The following is a 14,989-nucleotide window of genomic DNA, read 5'->3' on the forward strand; positions in this document are numbered from 1 at the left end:
AGCATGGAAAAGGGGTGAATAGATACTTAGTAAGAAAAGTATACTGAGTGGTGTTTTTTTTTTTTTGTTTTTTGTTTTTGTCAACTTGACACAAGCCAGAGTTGACTGGGAAGAGGAACTTCATTTGAGAAAATGCCTCCAACAGTTTAGCCCATAGGTACTTCTGTAGGTCAATTTCATGATTAAATGATTGATGTGGGAGGACCCACCCCACTGTGGGTGGTGCCACCCCTGGGCAACTGGTCTTGAACTGTATAAGGAAGCAGGCTGAACAAGCCATAAGAAACAAGTCAGGAAGCCGTACTTGTCCATGGCCTTCAGCTCCTGCCTCCAGATGCCTGTCTTGAGTTCCTGCTCTGACTTCTCTAGATGTTAGACTGCAACCTGTGAGGTAAAAGAAACCCTTTCCTCCCCAAACTGCTTTTAGTTATGGCCTTTACTGCAGCAACAGAAGGCCAACCGGAAGAAAAAGAGATAGTGGCAAATATTGTGATTGGCTCTTCACGCATATCCAATCTCACTGTAGCTTGCTTGGCTTTCTGAGCTTTAAAAGCTGGGAAGCTAAAGAACTACATTTCCCAGACTCCCTTGGAGTGTAGCTAGGGGTCATGCTGCTTGCCATGCAGATGGAACCCTCCCTGAAGTAGCAGGTGGGGTGAGGATGGTGCAGAAGCCATGTGGTTCTTCTGGGAGGCACGATTGCAGAGGCTTCTCCCTTTTCTGTGCAGCTGGCATAGAGGTTCTGCTGACCAGATCCCAGACCCATGGGGACCCAGCAGCGGGAGGTGGCAGCAGCAGGGACGTATCTGCTAGAGAAGTCCCATGGCGTGGTTGGTCATTCCTCCGAGCTGTGTGGTCAATGGCTCTACGAAAGGTAAGCCTCGTCCTTCGACCTTCAGAGCCATGCCGTGAGTTAGCCAATGCTCGGGAAGAAGCCCCTTTATGATTAAAGCGAGAGGGTGCTCTGCTGTCTGAAACTAGGATATTAGTTGATTTGTTTTTCAATTAGTAAGGGGACTAGGCTGCACAGTTTTGAGGCACAGGCCTGGGATGGATAGTTGAGAATTAGACATATAAACATGTGGCCTTTAATCCAAGCCAGTTTAATCTCTGAAATTTGGTGAATACATCTCTGCTGGGTTTTTGTTATTTTGGTTTTTTAAAAAAGATTTATTTATTTTAGTATATGTGTATGAGTATTTTCTTACATGTATTTATGTGCACCATGTGCATGCTTGGTGCCCACAGAGGCCAAAAGAAGGTTTCAGGTCCCCAGGGTACAGAGTTACAGACAGTTGTGAACCATCATCTGGGTGCTGGAAACCAAACCTGGATCCTCTGCAGGAGCCACAAGAGCTCCTTCCTACCCGCTGAGCCATCTCTCCAGAGCCTTACTTAAGGCAGGGTGTCGCTGTTTCCCTGACTGGCCTGGACCTTACCATGTAGTGCAGGCTGTCCTCGAACTCACAAAGTCTGCTTGCCTCTGACTTGGCAGTGCTGGGGTAAAGGTGTAGTGGTGCACAGGATGCCACATCTGCTACTTTCGTGAAGATGATAAAGACTTCCCAGATGTCATAAAGACTTCCCAGATGTGACCTCCTGGCAGCTTTAGATCCTGTTTCCTGATACTAGCTGGAAGCTCTTTAAGCTTCTGTGTGTACATTTTTTTTAAAAAAAATTTATTTTTATTTTATGTGCATTGGTGTTTTGCCATGGGTGTTGGGTCCTCTGGAACTGGAGTTGCAGACGGGTGTGAGCTGCTATGTGGGTGCTGGGAATTGAACCTGGGTCCTCTGGAAGAGCAGTCAGTGTTCTTAACCATTGAGCCATCCCTCCAGCCCCACCAGGTATACATTCTTGTGGCTTCCTTCTTTCTCTGTGCACCCCCCTCCCCCTTCTTTCTCTGCTGTTGATCCTTTACTGAAAAGGATCCCTTGGTGTTCTGAACTCAATCTGCTTCCCACTTGGCATTATTCAAGGGAGAAATTCTAGTTGTTCTGTCCCTATGGTTTTAATTCATTTAATTCATTTCTACACAGCACTGACTTCTAGACTGGTTTCTTCAAGTCACCTCTCCTAAGGACCAGCTATAGACCCAATATCTCTGCTTCAGCATCTTCTGGGCACTCAAGACACGGCATGGATGAAACGGAACTCATTGCCTTCCTCTTCCTACCCCTCCAAACCCCTCTCATTGGCCAGCTACTATTCCACTAGTCTCTGTGCAGGTGAGTGGCACCACAGTCCACAGGGTTGCTGAAGCCAGAGCTGAACACTAGCTGTTGTTCATCTTTCCTTTGCTGAGCCGACCGACCGACCGGTCCTGCCACTTCTGAACATTGCTCACCTCTCACCTCTGCGGCCTTAGCTTCAGTACCATCATCCACAGCCTACTTTGCGGCAACAGCCCTCCAGTCAGTCTGTCTTCCCTTCATCTTGCCTCCCTCCCATCCTCCCTTCACACTGAATGCAGACGAACACATCTAAGAAAGGTGGCGTCATGCCTTTCTCCAGCCTGTGAATGGCGTGGTAAGCCCTGCACCGGGCTCGGAGGGTCTCCCCTCAGTGGGTTCCTCTCGCATCCATGTGACGCTCCCTGGGGCCTCTCCAGTCCACTTGTTTGCCCAGCCTCATTGAATTTCTCTCAGGACCTAGGATGAATGCACAGCTGTCTTCAGTTCCTGGAGCACCGACATCAGCTTCTGCCTCTAGTGGTTTGCTCCTGGCTTCATCCCCCCCGGGGGCAGAGAAGTTCCTTCTAGAAGTCTGCGGCTGTTACCTTTGGTTTCCTTTCTGTCATACCCCAGCAGACCCAGCTCTGAGTCAAGAGCTGTGTTTCCCTTTCTCCTTGTTAGTCCTCTCACCTCACAGAACACTGGTTCTTAGTTCTGAAATGGTGAAACTAACACAGCGGTCAAAGAGCAAATCCACGGCTCTTCTCCATCACTGCTTAGCAACTCTAACTGTAAAGATTTAGGGTTGGCAAAAATGAAGCTTTCGACTAGCCCTCAATCACTGTCAAGCCTCTTTCTCTGTCACCCTGTGTCAATATTCTCTGCATTGGGTTTCTTTATACCATGACTTCCTCTGTGTGCGCAAGCACATGTTTATATCTACTGGGTAGTTTTATGTCAACCTGACACAAGCTAGAGTCATTGACGAGGGAACCGCAGTTGAGAAATCGCCCCACTGGAGTGGTATGTGGACAAGCCTGTGGCGCGTTTTCTTGCTTGATGATGGTTATGGGAGGGCCTGGATCACTGTACATGGTGCCGCTCCTGGGCTGGTGGTCCTGTGTGCTGTAAAGAATCAGGCTGAGCAAGTCACAGGGAGCAAGCCAGAAAGAAGCATCCCCCTGGCCTCTCTGTACCTGCTCACGCCTCCAGGTTCCTGCCTTGAATTCCTGCCCTGACTTCCTTTGATGGACCAGGACCTGTGAGGTGAAATGAACCCTTTCTTCCCCGGGTTGCTTTTGGTGGGGGTGTTTTATCCCAGCAATGGAAAAGGAACTAAGGAAGTTTACATGCAAGTGCAGATCCTTGTGTGTGCACACGTGTGGAGGACGTATTCTCCTCAACTGATCACACTCCCCCCTTAGTTTCCACACAGTCTCTCATGGAAACCTAGAGCTTACTGATCGGCTAGACTGGCTGGCTAGCGATCCCCTGGGATCCTCCATCTCCTCCTGGGATCACAGACCTGCTGCCACGTCAATCCAAACTCGGGTTCTCATGCTTAAACAGCAAGCACCTCACCCATGAAGCCATCTCCACAGCCCAGTCATTACTTCCGTTTTGTTTTGTATTGTTCTAGCCAACTCACTGTCCTCCTGCCTCACCTTTCCAAGTATGGGGATTATAAGACTCTGCCACCATACCCTGCTCTCCATCACTAACTTTAGAAAGGGAAGGGAGTCTTATTAGTACAACTTACAATAAAATATCCAAATTTTAAATGGAAAGCTTGATTAATTTTTAATTATCCTATTATTCACCGATGCAGTCACTACTCAGACCAATAGTTAGAATGTTTTCAGTATCATAGAAGGCTCCCTTGGTTAGTCTTCCAGTCAGAATTGTCCAAAAGAAAATCAGTATTTTAACCTTTGTTGTTTGACTAATTTCAAAGTCTACATAATGAAATTATGAACTATCTACTTTTTCCCTTTCTCATCTCCAATTCTTTTATTTTGTTATTTTTTTCCATAAAGTATATTCTGATCATGTTTCCTCCCTCCCCAACATCTTCTAGATCCTTCTCACCTCCCTACTCCCCTGTGTTGGCTAGTTTTATGTCAGTTTGACACAAGCTAGAGTCATCTGAAAAGAGGGAACTTCAATTGAGAAAATGTCTTTATAAGATCCGGCTGTAGGGAATTTTCTTAGTTAGTGATTGATGTGGGAGGGTCCAGCCCATTGTGGGTGGGGACCACCCCTGGGCTCGTGGTCCTTGGTTCTATAAGAAAGCAGGCTGAGCATGAGGAGCCAACTAGTAAGCAGCAATCCTCCATAGCCTCTACATCAGCTCCTGCTTCCAGGTTCCAGCCCTGTGGGGGTCTCTGCAATCTTCACAGGCCAGACAAGTCATGGGAGGCAAGAAGATAGTTCATCGCAACATGACTCAGTGGCCAGTGTTGGTTCAAACTTCAGGAGTCTGACTCTGAGTTGTTTATTTTAGGCATATTTAAATAGCACAATCTGGTATTGTGCAATCAAGAAAACTATTCTTGTGAAGATTAACTCAATCCCATGTGCACCACAAAGCGTATCTATATCTCCTTGAGGAACAAAGTAAGCTAAATACAGATTAAGTGTGACTACATGGAAACTCTGTAAAGTACATGTAGCACCTTTCATGAGAATAAGTTCTGTAGACTGAGAGAAAGGTCTGGGGGAGGGGTCTGGCGCCAGAAAGTCTTCAGACACACAGATTGCACAAAGGTCACCAGGCTAGAAAGCATGTCCACTCCAGCCTTCTGGCAGAAAACAAGTTTTACATTCCTTCCCTTAAAGGAACAACCCTGTGTGCTTAGTATTCCAGGTCCCCTAGTGCATGCCTGTGAGCATAAGACCCTCTCTGTACCCCTTACACTGCCCTGCTTGAATTCCTGCCCTCACCGCTTTTGATGATGAACCATGATATGGAACTGTGAGGGAAATAAACCATTTCTTCCCCAAGTTGCTTTTTGATCATGGTGTTTCATCACAGCAATAATAACCCTAAGATACCACTCAACTTTATATTTTCTCTCTCTGAACTATCTGATTTTTGTTCTTAGATCCCTTTACTCAACATGGTGTTGATGAGATTGGTTCTTTTTATTGCAATATTCATCCCTCTTCAAACATGCTTATCATGTCAGAGGGCATTTGGATTGCTTCATGTTGGGTTAACATGAATGAAGGCATTAAGAATATTCTTGCATATGTGTCTTGGTAGATACTAGCATAATTGTCGTTGGGTTTATAGCTAAGAGCAGAGTTGCTGTACTGTGGGATGTGCATACAGTTATCTTATGTGGATATTCTAACAAACATTTTACCAGAATCACTATACCTATTACACTCCCACCAGTAAATGCTTATGTGTTCCAATTGTTCCATATCTTTGATATTGCTTCATATCATTGTCAACCAACTTATACAAATGTACACAATCATCTGAGATGAACACTGAAGTTATAAATTGCCACAAGACTCTGAAAAGCATCTGAAATTGGCTTCCTGAGGTTGGTGAGTTTTCAGAGACATAATAATAAAAACCAATGACATTCATTGAGCATATGCTGCTTGCCAGACACATGCTAGGCACTTTGAGAGTTTATCTTATTCAGTCATTGCAACATATGAAGGGTGTGCTGTTATCTTCATCTTATGATTGAGAGATTTGAGGCATAGAGAGAGATATAATTAACTTATAGACTTGAGCTAACTGGAAGCACCTGCTCAGATTGTTAAACATAACTCCTCTTTGGTCTGATCAGCCTGCCCAATAAGCATTTTTATGAAAGATAAAAAAATTTGGATTAGAAGCCATCGTGGTAGTGCACTCCTTTAATTCCAGCACTCAGAAGTCATAGGCAGGTAGATCTCTATGAGTTCAAGGCCAGCTTTCTCTACATAGAGAGTTCCAGCCCAGGCAAGTTTACATTAGTGAGATCCTGGAGGAGAAAGGAAGAGAGGGAGAGAGGGAGAGAGGGAGAGAGGGAGAGAGGGAGAGAGAGAGAGGGAGAGAGGGAGAGAGAGAGAGGGAGAGAGGGAGAGAGAGAGAGGGAGAGAGGGGAAGAATGATTCATTTTTATCAGGACTTAGTACTGTCATTTTGGTTTGTGGAATAGTTTTACCAACTTCTAAAATAATTTACAGAGTGTCAGATAAGTTCCCATAGGAAAAAATTTTACATTTAATGGGACTAAAACCTAATATGATTTTGGGGAAAGAGCATAAAGATGTCTTTAATTTTCTAAATATTACAAAAATAAACTATGCAAACATGTTACTAAGGCCTAGTGGTAGCTAGCTTCCAACTAGGAAGAATTTCCTCCATTGTCTCCAGCTCTTGGTATTCACGACCTTGTACAGTTCCTCTCTTGCACATTGAGTCGCTGCTGTATTTTACCAATGGAATGCAGCAGAACTGACGGTGAGTCACTTCCGTGGCTAGGATACAGAAACAGCATTAACCCCACCTCTCTCTCTCTCAGGACATTCACTCTGGGGAAACCCAGCTACCACGTTACAAGAGTGCTCAAAAGAAGCACGAAGAAAGAAATGATACCCCTAGCCACGTGAGCCATTTAAAAAAGGTCCTGGTCAGGCCTTCCGAAAACTTCAGCACTGACTGATAGCTTTGTAAGCTCGTGAGATAGCCCAGTACAGACCACTCAGGGAGGCTGCTCCAGCCCCAATTCTTAGAGATGGCATGAGAAAAATAAGCCTATTGTTTTAAATTGTTGTGTTTAGAGCAACTTGTTGTGAAGAAATTGGTGCTCCTGGCCTGCGGATGTAGTTGGCCAAGTGCCTGCCGAACATGCGCAGAGCCCTGGGTCTGATCCCTATCGCCATATACACTGGGCCTGGTGGTACATGTCTATAATCCAGAACTTGAGAGGTGGAGATAGGAGGATCAGAAGTTCAAGGTCATCCTTGGCTATTTAGCAAGTTCAAGACCAACCTGGTATATGTGAGAACAACTCCTCTCTCTCTGTCTCTCTCTGTCTCTGTCTCTCCTTTGTCTCTCTCTGTCTCTCCTCTCTCTCTCTCTCTCTCTCTCTCTCTCAGTCTCTCTCTCTCTCTGTCTCTCTCTCTCAGAGAGGTCAATGACACCTGAGTTCAATCCCTAGAACCCCCTTATGGAAGAAGAGAACTGAGTCCTCCAAGTTTTCTCTGACTTCCCCACACATGCTGTGGCACATGCATATCACATTCACATCATAATAAACGTATTTTAACAAGAAATTGGTAATGAATACAGACTCCTCGTGGAGCCTTATGAGACCTACGCTAGTGAGAGGCCCTGAACATTAAGTTTCAGTCTCAGAAGCATCATGATAATTGACCTCTGCCTAGGTTAATAGCCGAGGACCCTAGGTAGTCATAGTAGAAATGATTGTTGTTTTTCATCAAAATTTATCATCAAACTTTCACTGCATCTATGAGAAGGCCATGCCTACTGTGTTCACTTTCTGTTACTGAAGGAAATGCCCGAGATAGTCCATGTAGAAAAGGTTTGTCTGGGTTCGTGGTTTTGGGGGTTTGATTGTGATTACTTGGCCCTGGGTTTGTGATAAAGCATCAGGGCTGAAGCTTGTGATGGAGCAAGACTAGTCCCCTAATGGCATGCAAGAAACAGAGAAGAGAAAGTTGGGTATAAAGATGCCTTGGATTTGATCCCCAACACCACAGGACAAGGAAGAGAGAGACCCAGAATCCCCTTCGAGTGCATTCCGCCATGATCTCATTTCTGCTAGTTCTATGACTTCCCAGTAGTGCCACGCTGTGAACCACGTGAGCCGTGGACAGACACAGATCTAAACCGCGGCACCCGCCAGCCTCAGCTGCATTGCCGAGCTTTCTGTTTCACAGAAGCAGAACTGTGGCACCTCTGGACTGTGCTTCCACAAGATGTGTTCTTGTGCCGCTCCCTTCTTCTTACAGGCCAGGCTTGGGGTGTATCAAATGACCTTGGCAACTACATGTGAAGATAGCAAGGACCCCTATCCCAGAGTCCGGGATGGCTTTACAGAACACCACCTCCACACCCCCGAGGCTGACAGACCATTTTGTTAGATAGAAATTACTCCCATTTGTGTTCAAATGGCAATCGAAAGGTCTATGAATTAAAATAAGTTAGCAGGCCCCTAAACGATCACAGTTTCAGTCTTCAAACTTGACATACCCTACTTTTCCTTCCGAGTCTGGCTTTGATTTTAACAGTATTTATTTCTTCATTTCTATTTTCTAAGTTCGTTATTAGGGCAGGAGTCGCACGCTGTGACGCACGTGCAGAGTACAGCTTGGTGAAGTCAGCTCTCTCCTTCAGCCGGGACGTAAGTTCTAGGGATCAAACTCTGGTTGCCAGGCTACATAGCAAATGCCATCACCGACTGACTTATCTCACCATCTCCTATTTTATCATTTGTTTTGCTACTTTATTGGCATTTTAGTCTTCGAACTGCAAACACATACAGACAAGCTTAAATAATGCCTCATCTGCTCGTAACTCAGTCTCAATATTTGTGCTGAGGACATCCATTCCCATGCCTTGTATATTTATACCTTTTCCTGCATATCTACCCACTCTTTTAAAGCAAATGCCAGGATCTCAAACATCATATCGTTTTGTTGAAATAGTTCTAATGTCATGGAGGAAACTTCCTTTACCTTCCCTGGGATCCAGTGCGTTTGTGAGTCTGTAGAAAGCATCAGTTCCCACTGCTTCACAACATAGGTGAAGACGGGCAGACTTCCTGCTCCTGTGTGAGGCACAACCCACTCCCTTGAGGTTTCGAAACCTTCCTGCACTCCAGTAAAGCTTGGAGCATTGTTCCTATAAAACGATGCTGGGTGCCAGGCAAGCTGAGAATCCCAATGGCCAGCTTGGAAACAATGAGGGGCAATAGATAGAGTCATGAACTGACACCATCTTGGCTTAGCTAGTTGTATGCCCTTTGACCATTAATTTAATTACTCAGATCTTTGTATCTTCTCATTTATAACCCTTTTTTTTTTTCAAGACAGAGTTTCTCTGTGTAATTTTGATGCCTGTCTTGGATCTCGCTCTGTAGCCCAGGCTGGCCCCGAACTCACGGAGATCCGCCTGGCTCTGCCTCCCAAATGCTGGGATTAAAGGCGTGCGCCGCCACCGCCGCTGCCGTCACCACCCAGCATCTTCTCATTTATAAAAGAGATATTACCTATTGTGTGCTTCACTGGATCAATATAACAATAGAAAAGGAGCTAAGGTTTTCAAAATGTTAAATACTGGGCTAAGAATGTAGGTCAGTCAAGGGCTTGCCTTGCATGTACAAGGTACTAGGTTCGATTCCCAGCACCTCATAAAACTCGGTGTGGTGGCTCACCCTGGAAGTGGAGGCAGAAGTATCCGTAATTCAAGCTCATTTTCAGCTCTCTATAGAGTTTAAGACCAACCGGGGGTGCATCTCAACTAAACGTTATATAACTACCAGTTTTTAATATGGAAGGGCATGCAAGCTGTGCTTCTAATTCTTATTTCATGTTTGCCTCTCAAGTACTGTTTGCGGTCACTTAAACTGCAGGAATTATTAAAAATCAGTCTAACAACAGGAACAATATTTCTTCCAGGTAGTTTTTGAACGTGAATCGGTTCCACCATCCACTAAGGGAAACTGGCCTTGCTGTGTGTATATTTCTAAACATGTTTCGTTTGAGAAAATCAGACAGCACCTTAGTTCTGGAAGGAAAGGGGAAATAGATTCTTAACTAAATTTTGCCCCGAGTAGCTTAGCTTCTCTCCACTCCCCAATGGCCAGATGTGATCTAGATAGTTGGATAACCTCCAGTAGAGAGAGGACGCCAACACTGCATTTTCAGAGTTCCATGACTTCCCTCAAACATCAGAATGTGTCTTTCTGGAATCCTGAGCTCAATACCAACTGGACCGGACTGTCAAGAAGGTGGCAGTCACCAGGGAAGGAGGCAGAGCCGTCTGCCCCACTTCCTGCAGGCTCTGGACCCGCTGTCCCTGCCCTGCGGCCATGAGTTTGCCCCCCCCCCCCACTCCCTGCCCTGCGGCCATGAGCTTGGGCCCCCCCCCCCGCCCCCCCCCCCCTGCTGTCCCTGCCCTGCGGCCGTGAGCTTGGGCCCCCCCCGCCCCCCCCCCCCCCCCCCCCCCCGCTGTCCCTGCCCTGCGGCCGTGAGCTTGGGCCCCCCCCCCCCCCCCGCTGTCCCTGCCCTGCGGCCGTGAGCTTGGGCCCCCCCCCCCCCCCCCCCCCCCCCCCCCCCCCCCCCCCCCCCGCTGTCCCTGCCCTGCGGCTGTGAACTTGCACTCTGGCAATCGTGGTCTCATCCCAGTGTCTCTTCTCACCTCCTACTTTGACCTCTGCCTTCTCTACTCTTTTACGGCATTTCAGTACCATCGTCATAGAAGGTTCTTATTTTAGGGAAATGTACAATAAATAACATGGAAAAATAAGCAATTTATTGCATACAGAGACAGACAGAGACACAAGAGTGTGATGAGCACAGATGTATATTCATGCAGAGGCCAGCCGAGGATCAGCTAATCTGCTTTATCGATCAGGCACTCTGTCATACTATCTTGAGACAGTGTCTCTCACTGACCCTGGAGATAGCTTGATGGCCAACAAGCCCCAGCAACCTCCCTGTCTCCACTCCTAAACCTCTGGAGTTACAGGGAAACACTCCACCATGTCTAGGTTTTTTTTTTTTAACCTGGGTTCTGGGATTTGAACTCAGCTCCCCGTTTGTACAGCAAGCAGTCTTACCCACTGAGGCACATCCTTAGCCTTTCGACACAGACTGTATTTTGTTTTGTTTTCTGAGGTAGGGTCTCACTATTGTATCCCAGGCTGGCCTTGAATTCGCCACCTTTTCCGATAACTGTAGAGTATCTCTTTGTAATTTATGATAAGCATTGACTTACTGCATTTCAAATTCTGGTAGGTGCTAATTTAACATTGTAAAAATTTAAGATTCATTTTTATTAGTTTTAAATTATGTGTGTATCTTTGTGGGGGTATGCACACACGTTTGTAGAAGGAGGTCAGAGATGTTGGCTCTCCCTGGAGCTGGAGTTACATGTTGTGAGCCACTTGACATGGGTGTGCCACTTGACATGGGTGTTAGGAACCAAACTCGGGTCCTCTGCAAGAGAAGTATGCATTCTTAAGCACTCAGCCATCTCTCAAGTCCCAACACTGTAAATTTATTAACTTGGGTTATTCTGAGTTAACCTATTCACTTACTATTGTAAGTATAAAAACCACTCAACTGTTGCAATGACCTCTAAGTGACGGGTCACAAAGCTGAAATAACTTAGTCTTCTTTGATAAAGAAGTAAAATGGTGAAGGACAGATGCTCCTGATATAATTTATGAATAAGCATAAGGAGAAAAATTTTCAATGAATTCTGTAAGGACGTCAGTGCTCTACTCAGCCTGATAATTAAGTGTCCAGTTAATATGGACTTTCAAAGTAATATTTGAATGTAAGGTAACCCTAAGCAAATAGATTTCCAGGACATACGGGGGTTAGATAGCTAACTTTTGAGGATCAGTGGCCCTAGGAATGAAGCGTTCCATAGTACTGCATTATTTGACTCCTAAAAAATGAACAACTTTCTGCAAATTGGGAGGGAATGTCTTAGGCCATGGAAGCAAATACCATGACTCTAAGTCCCAGTATACAAAAATTTTTTTAAAAAATCCAAAAATGGAGTGAACCAATTAAAATTTTCTGTTCATCCGATTTGAAAACTTGCCTTGGCTTCAAAGAGAGAAAGAAGGTAGCAGGGGGGATGATTCCAGTTTAATCCCCAGAACTAGAAAACAGAGCACCAGAGAGTTCATATGACAACCACAGGCAAGCTGCACGTTCCTCGACTTTCGTACCCGTGAGAACTCGTTTCAGAGTTAGTTCTCAGTTCAACCCCTTGCACCACAACTGACTGTGACTCCAGTCCCAGGGAGCCCGGCCCCCGCTCCTGGCCTCCACGGGCAGCAGGCACTCACGTGGTGCACAGACACACGGCCAGACAAAACATTCATAGACGTGAATGAATGATCTTTAATTGAAATTGTCCTTGCAGCTTGTTTAGCGTGTGCATACGTGTGTGCGCGTGTGTGCACGTGTATGTGAGTGTGTGAATGGAGGTCAGAGACACTTGCTGGAGTCACTTCTCTTTCTACCGTGTGTGCCCCAGGGATAGAACTCAGGCCCTCAGACTGGGGGAAAAGTGACTTCGCCCACCGAGCCATTTTGCCAGCCCCAAATCTCCTCCTCCTTCATGACTGAGCACAGTTCCATGTGTATGTCTAACACATTTTCTTTTTTAAGATTTTTAAGTTTTAAATTTTTCTCATGCAATGGAAAGGAAAGCTGTTCAGAGAGGAAGGGTCCATCCAGAGAGGTGCTTGAAGTCATGGTGACAGCTCCCATAAAGACCTGAAAATATCCCGAGTAGGGGCTGCAGCAAGGGCTCGGAGGTTAACAGTGCTTGCTGCTCTTACAAAGGACCTGGGTTTGATACCCAGCACCCACATGGTGGCTCACAACCACCTCTAACTCTCGTTCTGGGCATCTAATACCTTCTTCTGACCTCCATGGGCATTAGGGACAGGCCCTGATCCCACTGCTAGGAGTCCCACAAATAGACCAAGGGGCACAGCTGTCACACATATGTAGAGGGCCTAGGTCGTTCCCATGCAGGCTCCCTAGCTGTTGGTCCAGACTCTGTGAGCTCCTATGAGCCCAGGTTAGTTGTTTCTGTGGTGAACCGGACATCTTATGTAACCAGACTGATGTCTAGCCTAATTGTCATCAGAGAAGCTTCATCCGGCAACTGATGGGAGCAGATGCAGAGACCCACAGCCAAACATTAGGAAGGGCTCTGGGAATCCTACAGAAGAGAGGGAGGAGGGATTGCAGGAGCCAGAGGGGTCAAGACACCCCAAGAAAACAACCCACAGAATCAACGAGGGCCTTTAGGGGCTCACAGAGACTGAACTGACAACCAGGGAGCCTGCATGGGACCGATGTGTGTCATCTGCATAAATGTTATGGTTATATAACTTGGGGTTCCTGTGGTACTCCTAAGAGTGGGAGTAGGGGCTGTCCCTGACCCTTCTGCCTACTTTTGGGTTGTTTTCCCTCCAACTGGGTTGCCTCATCCAGCCTTGATATGAAGGGATGTGCCTAGTTTTATTTATTTATTTATTTATTTATTTATTTATTTATTTATTTATTTATTTATAATTTATTTTTTGTTTTTCGAGACAGGGTTTCTCTGTGTAGCTTTGGAGTCTTTCCTGGAACTCGAACCATAGACCAGGCTGGCCTCGAACTCACAGAGATCCGCCTGCCTCTGCCTCCCGAGTGCTGGGATTAAAGGCGTGCACCACCACCGCCCATATACACTTGATATGCCATGTTTGGTTGATATCCCTGGGAGGCCTGCCATTTTCTGAAGGAAAAGGAGGAGGAATGGATCTGGGGAAGAGGGAATGTGTGTGTGAGTGTGTGTGCGGGGTAGGGGGGTAGTGGGAGGAGAGGAGGAAGGGGAAAAAAAAAGAAACAGCAACAACAACAAAACTGTGATCCAGCCCATTTCAAGAGGCAATTGTGTGGTGCTGTTTTTGTAAAAGCTCCAAGCTGAAGGCCCGCTCTATCCAGAGCTGTTCTTTGCAATGATCCCAAGCTGAGCACACTCCCATTGACAGTTTCAGCTAATTGCCAGAGGAGACCAGGTGGCTCTGGCAGCAGGCTCCCCATTGTTCTGTCTAGAATAGTGCCTTTTAGTGAGAGTGACACCCCCCCCCGGGGGGCAAGAAGTGTTCATTATAGTGAGTGTCCCCACAAGGAATAGGATGTCACAATTAGTGCCTTCTCTTTCAAAGGGAAAGGAGTATGTACGTTGTGAGAGACAGTTTCACATAGTGAGTTCTTTAGGGTTTCTATGCTCCAGTAGTGCTTCTTTAGTGTTACCCAAGGGCTAGCCAGAGAGCTCGGTGGATAACGGTGCCCACCCCAGCCTAGGACTCTGAGTTTGATGCCTGGCACCCACAAGGTGGAAGGAGAGAATTCACTTCTGCAAGTTGTCCTTTGGCCTCCCTCTGCACACGGTGGCACACGTGCAGCCCCCCTCCCCACTAAATAAACATAATTTAAAAAGTTTTAAATATTGCAATGTGGTTCAATTACCTAGAAGGCTATTAAAATAGGTTTATGAGTCCCACTGTAGATGTCCTGATTCAGTAAGTTAGGAGAGGGGCCCAAGAATATGCATTGTAAGCTTTGTTATGTGGAGCACCCACGGGCTCCTCCTATTCCTCATGGTACCAGACACGTAAGGTAAACCACAAGGTGACATGGAAATAGGATGCTTACTGCCACCAGTTCAGTGTCTCTTCCTGGACCAGAGTCTCTCTGGACCACTTTGCTTCACTCCCCCAGTGAACAGCCAGCAATACCCACCCCCCAAAAGCAGAAGCTACAGCGGGGATCCCCTCTATTAAAAATGTATTCTTTAGTGTGCGTGTGTGTGTGTGTGTGTGTGTGTGTGTGTGTGTGTGTGTGTGTATGCATATGTATGTGCAGGTGCTCACAGAAGCCAGAAGAGAGCATTGTGTCCCCTGGAGCTAGAGGTACAGGGAGTCGTGAGCCACCCATGATGGGTGAATCAAACACTAGTGCTCTGAAAAAGCAGCAAGGGCCCTTACCCACGGAGCCACCTCTTCAGCCCCCTTTCTCTTGGTTAATCTCTTCCTTCT

The 14,989-nt window shown here is 46.3% G+C and overlaps 1 pseudogene; it reads left to right on the top strand.

The window, feature by feature from the left end:
• The first annotated feature begins 634 nt into the window (after positions 1-634).
• Positions 635-14,989, top strand: part of LOC128106427 (40S ribosomal protein S15-like) — a 38,702-nt pseudogene continuing 24,347 nt past the window's right edge.

Source organism: Peromyscus californicus, unplaced genomic scaffold, assembly GCF_007827085.1.
Source record: "Peromyscus californicus insignis strain IS unplaced genomic scaffold, ASM782708v3 Scaffold_9__1_contigs__length_137607984, whole genome shotgun sequence".
In the NCBI taxonomy this organism is placed as follows: domain Eukaryota; kingdom Metazoa; phylum Chordata; class Mammalia; order Rodentia; family Cricetidae; genus Peromyscus; species Peromyscus californicus.